The 13,811-nt window shown below is 41.4% G+C and overlaps 1 protein-coding gene and 1 non-coding gene across 6 annotated transcripts in view; one reads left to right on the top strand and one right to left on the bottom strand.

Moving 5' to 3' along the window:
* The window catches only part of LOC123764442 (D-beta-hydroxybutyrate dehydrogenase, mitochondrial), a 66,019-nt gene that overhangs the window by 43,613 nt on the left and 8,595 nt on the right, over positions 1-13,811 (bottom strand). The gene's annotated exons all lie outside the window — the stretch shown is intronic.
* On the top strand, positions 5,260-5,378 carry LOC138358318 (5S ribosomal RNA). The gene has a single exon (XR_011225323.1). It is a non-coding gene; the product is annotated as a 5S ribosomal RNA (ribosomal RNA).

Below are 13,811 nucleotides of genomic sequence, written 5' to 3'. Positions count from 1 at the left end.
TTGAAACATGCACATCTACACGTCTCCGTCGAAGAGCTCTAGAACTTGTTGATGTTGAAAGTTCTCTTACCAAGATACTGGATATTGCTCGTCGAATGGAAGATGCTGCACGTGATGCTCGTGTCATGGAGTGCAGTGCCAATAACGGTTCTGCCACTGTTACTAACAGTCATGAGGTATGTAAGGTTCAGGGAGGACACCGTGATCAAAGAAGATATCATGGCAAACCTAACAGTAAATTGAGCCGAGAGCCACATCACAACTTGGGTCATGGAACAAGACTCAAGCAGTCACAACGACCCACATCAGAGGGTGTCAACAATAAATGTTACAATTGTGGAGGAGACTACCCACACCAAGATAATGTTTGTCCTGCTCAAGGTAAGAAGTGTTATGAGTGTGGAAAACTAGGTCATTTTGGTACTATGTGTCGTTCCGCACTAAAGAAACCACAGTCAGTGAATAAAAGCACTGTACGAGGCTCAGGTCATAGGGGTCGAGGTAGTAAACACAGTATTGCACCTCATATTCAGAGTATTAATAATGTACAAGACAACATTTCATTACAATCAGTCTCAGATGACAGTGAATGTGATTACACTTATGGAGTACAAGCAATCACCGAATGGAATGATCTTCCATACAACCCAGAGACTATAGTATACATTGCTGGTATTTGTCTCAAAGTTCTCATTGACACTGGATCAAATATTGACACCATTGCTGAGTGCCACTATGAGAAATTTAAAAAACAGTTCCCAAAGCTTGAAAACTACAATGGCAAAGCCACTGCTTATGCTTCAAAGGTAACCTTGCCAGTGATTGGAACTTTCACTGCAGAGATTAAGTCAAAGAATGCAATGCTCACTACTACATTCCATGTTGTTAGGAATGCAAAGGAGTCTCTACTCAGTTACAAGACTTCAACCAAATTGGGGCTACTTCAGCTTTCTAATGCTGTAGTAGTGGAATCTGCAAACAATGTTGATGCTTTTGTTGCTGAATTTTCTGATCGATTTGAATCCATAGGTTGTTATACTGATAGCAAAGTACATCTGCATATCAAGCCAGATGTAATTCCAGTTGCCCAACCACATCGCCGACAGCCATTCCATACTCGCAAGAAAGTCGATGCCGAACTGGATAGGCTGATCGAACTAGATATCATTGAACCAGTAACAGGCCCAACACCATGGGTAAGCCCAATTGTCACTCCACCAAAGCCGAAGAATCCAGATGAGATACGCATCTGTGTGGACATGCGTGTTCCCAGCAAGGCAATAATGCGTGTACGCCATCCTACACCCACTGTAGATGATATGATATACCGCCTGAATGGTGCAACTGTATTTAGCAAGTTAGATTTAAACAAGGGCTATCATCAGCTTGAACTTTATGATGAGAGTCGCTTCATCACAACGTTTACGACACATCGAGGTCTGTATTGGTACAAGCGCCTGAGTTTTGGTATTAACAGTTGTGACGATAATCTCTTTCAAGAGAGATTGAACCTGCTCTTCCCTACATCATTCACATCCTATTACAAGTACAAGATACTATATTGAAGATACGTCCACCAGTATCGCCAAACGTTTTACCCAGGAAGTAAAGCGTACCTTGCACCACCAGACACACCGGCTCCCCGCCCGCCTTCAACGAGCAAACTACCCATTCTCCGCCTGCCTGCTCCTGATTGGCTGGTGTGTCGCTGCACCTGCACTCACGCCCACTACCTAAGTCGACGTCTGGGCCAGCACACGTCGTACTCCTCAGAATATCTCTGTGCTCTTAGGAGTTGACATCTCTCTCTGGTAGACAAAGCTCTGGCTGTCGTGTATTAAGGGAGGTGGCAGCTTAAGCCAGTATTCTCAGCACCTGATTATATTATCATTCTTGTATTGCACTTCAGTTTATTTTAGAGTAAATTTTACAGCTATTAATTATTCATGTTGTTTTGTTTGTTGACTTGTTTTGAATTTTACGTAAGCCAAGGGATTGTCTTTGTTCATATCTTGTTTTCATGAGTAATTAAAATTTCATTGTTTATACTTTGTGTTTTGTGTGTCTTCCCATTACCTTACCACAGACAAACGGGCAAGCAGTTTCTTATTTTTTGTGTAAATGTGACAAGGCATTGCCCCCTGCCATTGAAGACTGCCGAACATCAACACTCCAACACTTTACCGTCACACAGTGCTGCTGAGGTATTCCAGCACATCATCAGCCAGGTTTTGCAAGATATACCTAATGCTGACAACATGTCTGATGACATCATTGTTTATGGCCGTACCCAAGCTGAACATGACAAAGCTCTTCGTGCAACATTGCAACGCTTACGAGAAAAAAATCTGACGCTAAGCCGAGCAAAGTGTGAGTTCAATCAACATAAAATTGAATTCTTTGGACATGTACTTAGTGAGAAAGGTCTATCTCCAGATCCTAAGAAAGTTGCAGATATCAAGAATGCTGCACCCCCTTCAACGTCCACTGAAGTACATAGTTTTCTGGGAATGGCAAACTACTGTTCTCGCTTCATTCCAGATTTTGCTACCATTACAAAGCCTCTACGTGAACTCCTGAAGAAAAATGCATCATGGTACTGGAGCGATATCGAGCAAAATGCATTTGATGCTGTGAAAGATGCACTAGTAGAGAATGCGACTGCTACGTACTTTGATCCATCAATGGACACTGAGTTAACGGTGGATGCTAGTCATGTTGGTTTAGGTGCTGTTTTAGCCCAACACAAACCTGGTCAACCAGATTCCAGAGTAGTAATTGCCTACGCCAGCCGTTCTCTCACAGATGTTGAGCAACGATACAGTCAGACAGAGCAGGAAGCTCTTGCTCTTGTATGGGGCTGTGAACACTTTAATGTGTATCTGCTTGGTGCACCCTTCACCACGATAGTCACTGACCACAAACCGTTGGAGACCATCTTCAATAATCCAAGGTCCAAACCACCAGCTCGCATTGAGAGATGGGCTCTTCGTCTGCAACCATACAACTTTACGGTGAAATACAAGCCGGGTGCAGGCAATCCCGCTGATTACATCAGTCGACATCCTGCCAACAGTTTCACCATCACCAAGCGTCAACAAGTTGCCAAGGAATATGTACACTCTGTAACCTGTGATGCAGTCCCTAAGGCTCTCACTCTTGATGAAATCCGTACTGCAACCCTAGAGGACCCAACTCTGCAAGTAACAGTGGATGCATTGACTAAGAAAAAGTTTCCACGCATCCCACCCTCAGGAGTTGACCAAGATGCATTCAAAGCACTTGAACGCATCCAGACAGAATTAAGTGTTACGCAACAACGCGACACCGTGCTGCGAGGTTTCATCAAGAGTATCGTCATTCCAGCTGTTCTCCAGCAGCTTGCTCTGAAGCTTGCACATCAAGGACACCAAGGTCTTGTTAGGACCAAACAGCTGCTACGAGAAAAGGTGTGGTTTCCTGGCATTGATCGTCAAGCAAAGCACATGCATGATGCCTGTGTCCCTTGCCAAGCTGCAGTGGATACTTCAAGACCAACACCTCTACAACCTTCACCACTACCTGCTGCACCATGGACGGAAGTATCGATGGACTTCTGCGGACCACTACCAACTGGAGAGTACTTGATGGTAGTCATTGATGATCACTCACGTTATCCAGAAGTAGAAATCATCACTTCTACATCTGCAAAGGCTGTCATCCCAAAACTCGACAAGATCTTTTCAAACTTTGGCATTCCTGAAGTTGTCAAGACGGATAATGGACCGCCATTCAATGGACAAGACTTCGTCAACTTTGCTGAGCATATTGGATTCAAACACCGCCGTGTGATGCCACTACATCCTCAAGCAAATGGAGAAGTCGAGAGATTCATGCAACCTCTCATGAAAGCGGTACGCTGTGCTCATGCCAAAGGACGATCCTGGAAACAAGCTATGTATGCTTTTCTCAGGAACTACCGTGCAACACCGCATGGAACACTGGGCAAGTCACCTGGTGAACTTTTATTTGGACGTCCTATGAGAATCGCACTACCCGTCATGCCAGCCAAGGTAACGGATAAACGTCTCGCTCAGAAGGATGCACTAGCCAAGGACAAAATGAAAATTGCTCATGATCAACGTGCAAAGGAACAATTCATAAAGGTTGGAGAAACTGTTCTCGTTAAAAAGAAAAAAGAGGGAAAGCTAGATATGCCGTATGATACAAAACCATATAAAGTTATTAGTGTAAAAGGAACTATGGTAACAGCTAGTAATAGAGATCATAGTATAACACGTAATATGGCCTATTTCAAAGTGATTCCAACTAGTGTAGAAAATGATGAAGTGCAAAGTCGTGCAAAAGAAAAAGAAAAAAGGAGTTATAACTCAATAAACAATTCATCAAGGGATATTATTGTATTTGGAGACTCTCGTCCTAAACGTCATGTTAAATGCCCTACACGATTTGATGATTAATTGTGTTCCTATGTAATGCAAAGTATTTACTTGTCATGCTGAACTAAATGTAATATTGTTTGATTAATGCAGATATCTCATTCAATATTTTGTAACTTTGTATTACAGTTTCTTTCATGTTTGTTTAACATTGCATTTGTATTTTTAACATTGAAATCCTTTGTGGTAAAGATTAAGTTGTTTAAATTATTTGTGTGCTTAATTAATGTTAAATGTATGCAATATCTCTTGACATGTTAATAACTTACTTTGTGTTAATAACTTTGCTTTGTGCTACAAGCATGGTAGACATCCTGTATTCATTCTTTTTAAAGAAAAGGAGGGATGTCATGTTCACAGAAAACGGTACCATCCGTTTTCTATGTGCGGGGGCTCAGACGCCAATAGAGGTAAACAAGAGCGTACAGGATGCCCGCCAAGCTTGGTAGCTACTAGTCATGTAATCGTTTATAAGTATTAAAGTCAGTAACCAAGCAATGGCTTTATATCAACCCTACAACCAAGACTTCCTCAGCAACACACAAACACCACAACTATTAATTCAAATCCTGAATTAAAAGATATTTACATCCTCAGTTATCTTCTGTAGGGATAATTTTATTCTCCATTATCCCATGCTGTCTTTCAGTGTTAACAGTACATTTCATTTATCTACTATTATCATGGTGTAATTTTTTAGTTATCGAAGTTATTCTCAACTACTCCTAAATTATGATAAGAGATCCTGATTACATTCAACTATCATCTTTGTCCCCCAAGAGTTAGTAATCTCTTCCCAGCTATTCCCTATTTACACTATGCCAACGGCCATACCACGTTGAGAACACCGCTTCTCGTCCGATCAGCGAAGTTAAGAAACGTTGGGTTTGGTTAGTACTTGGATAGGTGACTGCCTGGGAACACCAAATGCTGTTGGCAATAATGTTTAACAGTCTCCGTGGTGTAGTGGTAAGACACTCGCCTGGTGTTCCGCGAGCGCTATGTCATGGGTTCGTATCCTGGCCGGGGAGGATTTACTGGGCGCAATTCCTTAACTGTAGCCTCTGTTTAACGCAACAGTAAAATGTGTACTTGGATGAAAAAACGATTCTTCGCGGCAGGGGATCGTATTCCAGGGACCATAGGATTAAGGACTTGCCCGAAACGCTACGCGTACTAGTGGCTGTACAAGAATGTAACAACTCTTGTATATATCTCAAAAAAAAAAAAAAAAAAAAAAAAAAAAATAGTTGTTCCCAATTATTCTGGTGTTCTCCTATTCTCTAATTAACCCAGTATTATCCCTTGATTATTCTGAGTTATCGTTATCTAAATTGGTCTTATTCGCAGTGATTATTTTATCAAATTGCATTGATTTCCATTCTTCCTCCATTACAATAATGCCACCTGTCGAACTTCCTCAACAGCCACTGCTGGAGCGTCTCTCTCTCTGGAAACCCACATCACAACCCCTTAAAATAATAGTACTTTTAGATAATATTTGATCAGGTTTACAAAAATGGAATGTTGGATCCAAAAACATCATGATTTGTAGTATTAATTTTGTATTGGGCACAAAATGTAAAGATAAGCAAAGTACAAATATTCCTAAGCCGAGTACAGCACAGTTATTGGCGTCAAGGCTTGAGATGTTATAATAGGCTTAGGGTTGCTGGGATTTTTTTTTTTTTTTGAGATATATACAAGAGTTGTTACATTCTTGTACAGCCACTAGTACGCGTAGCGTTTCGGGCAAGTCCTTAATCCTATGGTCCCTGGAATACGATCCCCTGCCGCGAAGAATCGTTTTTTCATCCAAGTACACATTTTACTGTTGCGTTAAACAGAGGCTACAGTTAAGGAATTGCGCCCAGTAAATCCTCCCCGGCCAGGATACGAACCCATGACATAACGCTCGCGGAACGCCAGGCGAGTGTCTTACCACTACACCACGGAGACTGCTAAATTTATTACCCAGCAAACATTTTAAGTTTTTTCAAAATGCATTAAGCAGATTTTTTTTCAATCATGTCTTTAACCCTCAAACTGCGAGGAAGTTCAAATGACTTCAACACCCACAGGCACAAAAAAAAAAATTCTTCTTATAAAAGTGTTCATTTGTGTTCCCTGATCACGGAAAAAAAATCGTACGTGGCATATTTTAGCCGCAATAGGGTAGGGAAGTGTGGCAAAAAAGGGGCTTTGACAGTCTTCGCCAGACGAGGCCTACTCCACCCTAGCTGTCAGACGGCAGTTGCCACAAATATATTATTACCTAATTATTTCAATGTCTCTGATTGTTTTTTTCTTTATTTTTCTGCAGTAATATTATTCAATAGTGTGAATTGTGATATATTTATATAATAAAATGTGTGAACCATCGCTGTACTCAAAATTATGGTGTGCATATTAGTGATTCAATAATTATGTTCATAAAACAATTAGCAAATAATTTTGTTATTATTACACTATATATACACAGGTTATATATAAATATCTGCATGTTTTGCTCACCATAACGAACCACTAAGTTGGTATTGTGAGTTAAAAAGTAACGAGGAGTGACCGCCACACACCAGCCAGCCACTCGCTCAACTCCTCAACAACACCACCACACTCGCCCTCATTCTCTCCCACAATACTGTGTTTGCATTTATTCACTATACACAGACGTTATATATAAGTATTTACATGTTTTGTTCACCATAACTGTACATCTAAGCTTGTATTGCGAGTAAAGGCAATAAGATGTAGCTACTCACACAGTCAGCTGGTGGCAGCTGCCCTCAAGGCCAGACACACTAATATTTCTCCTCCAACAATATTGTTTGTGGTGTTATTATACTATATACACACATTATATATAAGTATCTACCTGTTTTATTCGCCATACCTGTACAAATAAGCTGGTATGGTGTCCAAAGACCATCGTGGTCACCAGTAAACAACATGATAAGTCGTTCAGACGATGCACCTCCCTCACCAAAATGGCGGCTCCCAACCTACTTCTATTGCTGTTATTACACTCTATACACACGTTATATATAAGTATCAACATTTGTGTTCACCATAGCGAACCACTAAGCTGGTATGGTGAGTGCAGTCAATAAAAGGTGGCCACAGACAGTCAGAAGACGACGCCACCACCCTCCCTCCCACAGCATTACTACTCCCTCCATGGAGCACAGCGCTAAATATCACCACAATCCTGCTATTTTCAGAATCCTGGTCAGTTTTATCAGTCAGGGGTCTTCTGTAATACTATCATCGCTAAATAATAACAAGAACATATATATTTTGACTTTTTAGGCAATGTTGTGGTCACAAGCTGGACAGCTATGCTGTGCACTTATGCTGCGTGCATAAGCCTTGGTGGCTCGCTCAATACTGACGCTCTCACATCTAGGAATGTTGGCCAGGATTTTTTTCTAGTAGGCGTCTGTCAACTATCGGTCGTGGCTACACTATAGCTGCCCCTATTCCATGCGGGGTGTTTAAATTAAGGCGCTAGACACTAAAACAGCTATTAATGTATTGCGCGGTTTCAGTTTTGTTACTGAAATCATCTATATATGTATTGTGCGGTTTCAGGGTTAAATATGTTTTATAGATGGATTTGATAATTTATTTAAAACTTTTTAAATACATTTTATAAACGTATACAATAATATATTTTAACATTTTTAGAACGTGAGATTTACCGTTTTTGAACACATATTTTTAACGTTTTCATAAACAGACATTGTAACGATCCGTTTTTTAAAGCAAAGGTTTTTTTTTCTTAATTATATCTCTAATTATACTTATAATATTTTGCATGTATAATTGGAGATGTTTACTAGGGTAAACTAACCGTATTAACAAAGACAGAAGGAGGCAATTATTAATTAATTATATGATTGAAATTTAGACTTCCAAGAAGCAAAAGTTCAATGTTGTCTACAATATCATATATATGTATCTAAACCAAGATATAAAAAAAGTTTAATTAAATCAAAAATGGAATTGTGAAAACAATAAAAGAAAATGTTTATGTGTAGCACTGACAGATAGTATAGAGAAGAGAAGAGAGGAGATAAGAGAGGGAAGAGATAGATAGATAAGAGATGAGAAGTGGAGAGAGAAGGTAGGAGAGACAGAAGAGATGCGAAGTGGAAAGAGAATAGATAGAGAAGCGTTAGAGATGAGAGATAATAGGTGAGAAGAGAGAGAGAAAAGGTGTGAGGACACAGTCAGGGAGGGAAGGTTGGGTAGCTCCCTTGTGCTGTCTTTATGGAAAAAATGTAGACTTTAGCAGATTTCAGGAGTTTGCGCTTTGCTTGAGATAAGTGTGAATACTCTGTGATCGTTGTGGATATTCCCCACCACCACACACTCCCATCACCGAGTCATCATAGGTTAGGTCAGTGGCTGGCCCCTCTCGCTCTGTCGGGTGTGGTACCTGACTGTACTGGCCTAGTGTGTCTTTTTCTAGGCGTAGCTGGTCGCACCATATTAAGATCTTGAAAACTTGATCTGTCTTGGGATATCTTCTAGTGTTTTATCTGATGTGTTTGTAGGTATACCACAAGAAATAAACAGTAAATAAAGAGTATGTTCAGTGCTAACAGGATACTTGTTCTAACATTTGTCATACACCGTACGAGACAGACATTGACTTCTGCTGTACTCGTATGCAAGATATCAGGACTCAGCGGAAGATTGCTGATCCTGAAGAATATGATATACAGTCTGATTCTGCAACGCAGCATGACCTGACTACTTCTTACCTATCTGCCACATATACTGAACAACAAGCTGCTTATCTTCAGTTTTACCAACTTTCCCAGAAGTTTCTCTAACACAGGGAGGCTCTGTTTAACATTTTGGAGATCATTGACTCCTTCAAGGAATTGTGTGAAAATCCAAATAGTTTCATCAAAAGACTCCAGCTTCTCTGCACAAAGTGCTGAAGTTAGAAGTTGCTGGTCCTACATTGCTAGTAATTTAGAGGCTTGGGATTGGTGGGACTGTATTCAGAATAAGACCTCACAGGGAGCTTCAATGATTCAATTACTGATCTGCAAATCCATATGCAGGTCTTGACACATTTCTGTCGCAGCGAACACCTTCAATCACACCAACTGGGGAAACGCACAGCAGTTCAAATACAGCACCAGTGTTACTTCCTTTCCTGTCAATTCAGACACATAGATACCTACAACTACAGCTGTCAATCAAGCGGTGCCTACAGCACCTGTACAAGGACAAAATCAAAGCTCTACCTGCCAGAATAGGGCTGGAGGTTTTGGGTGCAGGCTTGTCCTCCTTAGAAAGCATTCTCGTCCTCCACACATTCAACCACAACATAAGCATAACCAGGCACTGCATTATCAACTTCAACAAAGCCCTGAACCACATCAACATCATCGTACTCGTTGCCGGCGCCATTACTAGGTGGCCGCACACGGTTTTGTTCCCGGGAAACTTACGATTATGAGCACCCATCAGCTCAAATCATCACGGTTTTGTGAAGAAGAAATACTCCAAGACTCAGACAATATCTTGTTTCGAAGGAAACAATACTGATTTCATCTACAATCTACAATTGATGGACAAACAACGTTCTTGATTATCTGCTGTCCAGCTGATTGGTATTCTGTGCAACCCAGTATGCAGGCGACCCAAACTCTCGTATCACATTCTCGTTGCCCATGACCGATTTTTTTGGGTAGAACCGTATCACTTAGAGTCCTACTCTGAAGGGCTTGGCGATACCTTGCGGGCATCGCCACAAGGAGGCACCATAGAAGGTGAACCGAGCCTTTTCAATGAAAGGTAGACCAAACCGCTTAATTAGGTGTTAGGTATTCCTGATTCTACCTGGGGGAATCATTCTACGACCTTCGTTGGAAGGGAATGAATTTCTCCAGGCCTGGGAGTGTCTCGGGCATTAGCTAGGGCAGTGAAGCGGTCCTCACTACGTGGAGACGTCATGGGGAAGTAAAAAAGAAGCAATGGAGGCAGCAGACATAATGGAACTAGAGAGGACAGCATCAGTCACACACCAGCCAGGGTCAGACAATGATTCTCTGTCCACAGCCCAGCCACAAGACGACAGTATGAGACAGGAGAGGACAGTACCAGTCACACACCAGAGATCGACAGACTCTGCACTTCTTCCAAAATTCAAGATAATGCAGATAGACCACTTTCCTACAACATATAGTGTCACAAGAATCTCTCTAGGAAGGAGATTGGGCCTGTTCCATCATCGCCTATTCTACCACACCACGTCTCCATATTCAAGAATCAAGAATAAACAGCAAAAGCAACATCAACTAGACAGTATACCACTACCCCCTACTCTCCAGTACCCGTAACCCCAGCACACCTGATGACTGCAAGCGTGCGCCGATGGCTGGTGAACAAGCACCTCGATAGTTTGTGACTTCTGGCTTCTAATTATCGACACACCAACGTCATCTAGGTGAACCAGCTCCTTTATATATAGAAGCCAGCCAGCCACCACCAGTCAGAATATTCTCAGAGGCTCAAACCTGCTACAGCTGCTCTCACACTTCCCGGTGTGGTGGTAGATTTACGCAGCCTAGTACTCAGTATTCCAGCCCCATTTATTTCTTGTTCTTTAACATAACGTTAACTTGTCTGTTTGATTGTGTTTTACATTTTACACACTGTAATTTAGCCAAGTCTTGGAGGAACTTTTTTTTATTTTTGTAAATTTGTAAGTCTTTTTTTGTCATAGTAAAGTATTTACATTTTTCCATTCTTTGTACTTTATCCTGCAGTTACCACACAGTGAAGAAGTCATCAAGCAGTTTTATTTACATTTTTTTTATTTTAGTGTGACTGGCATTCCATCTGCCCTAATAGCCATTGCTCTATTAACCATTTTCACGTCACAATAGTCGTTGTTACTTTACGGAGATGTAACAACACTGGAAAAGGAACAACCAGAACTTAAACTTTCCATCACAGTCATCCTGAGAGGAGAAACAATAATGATACCACGAGACCAACAGACTGCAAATTACTTAGAAAAAGTAAAAGTCCTGCAAGGGAAACCTGTATGCTTGGAAAAGCTGGACCCTTCAGAATTTTGGGATACCCAATTGACTTTTCCCTGGATCCAGTACTAGAACACAAGCAAATCCTGAATGCGGAAAAATGCCGAACAAAAGTACACAAAGCAGCGACACGTCAGGTTCTGGTAACGGTCATGGGACATGTGCCAGAAACATTTAATCTTGGAAATTGGGGAATATATCGACAGAGACCATACGTTCCGGAACCCCTGCAGTGATTCAGGTGTCAGAAATATGGCCACCATTATTCACGCTGCACCGGACAGGAGAGATGTGGAGTGTGCAGTCTGAGGCATTCAACCAAAGACTGTATAGCCAAGCACAAAGAAAACCAGACCACAACAGGTCAAATTGTGGAGGCAAACATCATGCCTGGAGCACAACCTGCTCTGCACGGAAAGAAAAAGTGCAGACAGCTCAGGCAAGGATAAACACACAGACCAGCACCGTATACACCAACACCAACGTCTGGAACACTCGTGCACAGCCACAACAGAGACCCACTCTCACAGAGCAAAATTTCTTAAGTCTATGAACGCCAAATCAGAAAATACACAAAAATGATACAGAAATACAACAAAAGCAAAAATGCAAAATGCAATTACTTTCGGAAACAATGCAATACATTTTCAGTTTTACCGAGGTCCAGCTGAGAAGCATCGTGAAGATCATGGCAGAGAACATTATCAATTGTCTACAAATGACGCAGAACACGTTACAACAACAGACTCAAGAAATCAAGACTCAAGAAGTTATACAAGAAATAGACAGTCTGAGGCAAGACGAAGCACAAGAGGACAAACAACGCGACATGGACATAAATATTACCAACAACAGTCGGGTAGTCAAGACATCGGACAATCTACATTCACAAAAGCAACTGCAAGAAGCAGTTGATCCCTCAAGATCAACAGAATCTTTCAACACAAGAGACAGACATCAACAGTCTATGCAGTCTGATATGCAACAACACCAAGAAAGAAATATTGACCAGCAGAGATGCATAGGCTCCAACAACACAAGAGGCGGGCATGAACAATCAATGCAGCTCAATATGCATCAACATCAACAACAAAATACTGGATGGCAGAGATGCACAGATTCCGACAACACAAGAAACGGACACGAACAATCAATGCAGTCCGACATGCACCAATACCAACAACAAAGTGATGGACCACAGTTATGCACAGATTCCTACAACGCAGGGGATGAACAAGAGCAATCAATGCAGTCCGATTTGCAGCGACACGACTTGCGAGGTGGAGAATATAGACGTCGATTACGAAGAAGAGTTCTACAAGAACAGACAACACCAACCGAAACCGTCGTCTGGCCATTACGAATACTGTAGTGGAACATACAGGGTTTTGGAAATAAAAATTCCACCTTTCAGGAGGCTGCAATCAGTACTAAAGCAGGTATAATCTTTTTGGAAGAAACTCTTTTTTCCAACCACGAAGTTCTTCAGATTAGCTGGATATCAGCACTATGTTATACCGTATGAGCAGGGGAGACAAAGAGGGTTAATGACCCTTGTCAGGAACACAATACCCAGCAAGAAAATAGACCCAGTTTCGTGTGGGGATGGAGTAGAGGTATTAGCAGTAACAGTGAATAAGGCTAATATTGAGCTCCTCATATACAACGTCTACAAGCCCATCTAGACGTAAACTAGAAGCAGAGGCAGTGCTTGCCTTGGCTACGCAGGAAAATGTAATTATTGCTGGGGATTTTAATGCTCATCATCAAGAGTTAGGTGAGACCTGGGCCAGTTAATGCAGATGGGCGCCATTTAGCTGCAGCTCTGCGAGAAGTACCTTAAATTACACTTCTCAACACTGGGGAACCCACTCACATTCTAAGAGGTTCCCTTGATTTTATATTAATCTCAACAGCACTCAAGCATCAGGCGAAGTGGGAGGTAGACCCAGTGATCACTATCCTAAACATAGATTGTGAGTCACCAGTGACTCACAACACTAAACATACAAAGACCTCCTACATTACCTACACAACCTAGGTGGAATTTAAAAAAAAAACAATTGGAAAATATACTAAGAGGAACTTGAAAAATGAAATGCAACATATATGCCACCTGAGGATTTGAACATACACGAGACCAATCTGCAGGAAGCCATTGCAGCAACTGCAAACAAAGGTATTCCAATCATTATCACAGGAAACACAAAACGAAAGAACTATTGGTTCTATAGTAATGAAGTTAAAGAACATAACCACAGAGTCAACATCTTCAGAAAACATCTAAAGAGAAACCCCTTAC

The sequence above is a fragment of the Procambarus clarkii genome, chromosome 82 (genome assembly GCF_040958095.1).
Source record: "Procambarus clarkii isolate CNS0578487 chromosome 82, FALCON_Pclarkii_2.0, whole genome shotgun sequence".
NCBI lineage: Eukaryota > Metazoa > Arthropoda > Malacostraca > Decapoda > Cambaridae > Procambarus > Procambarus clarkii.
This window is presented reverse-complemented; position numbering and strand designations above follow the sequence as displayed.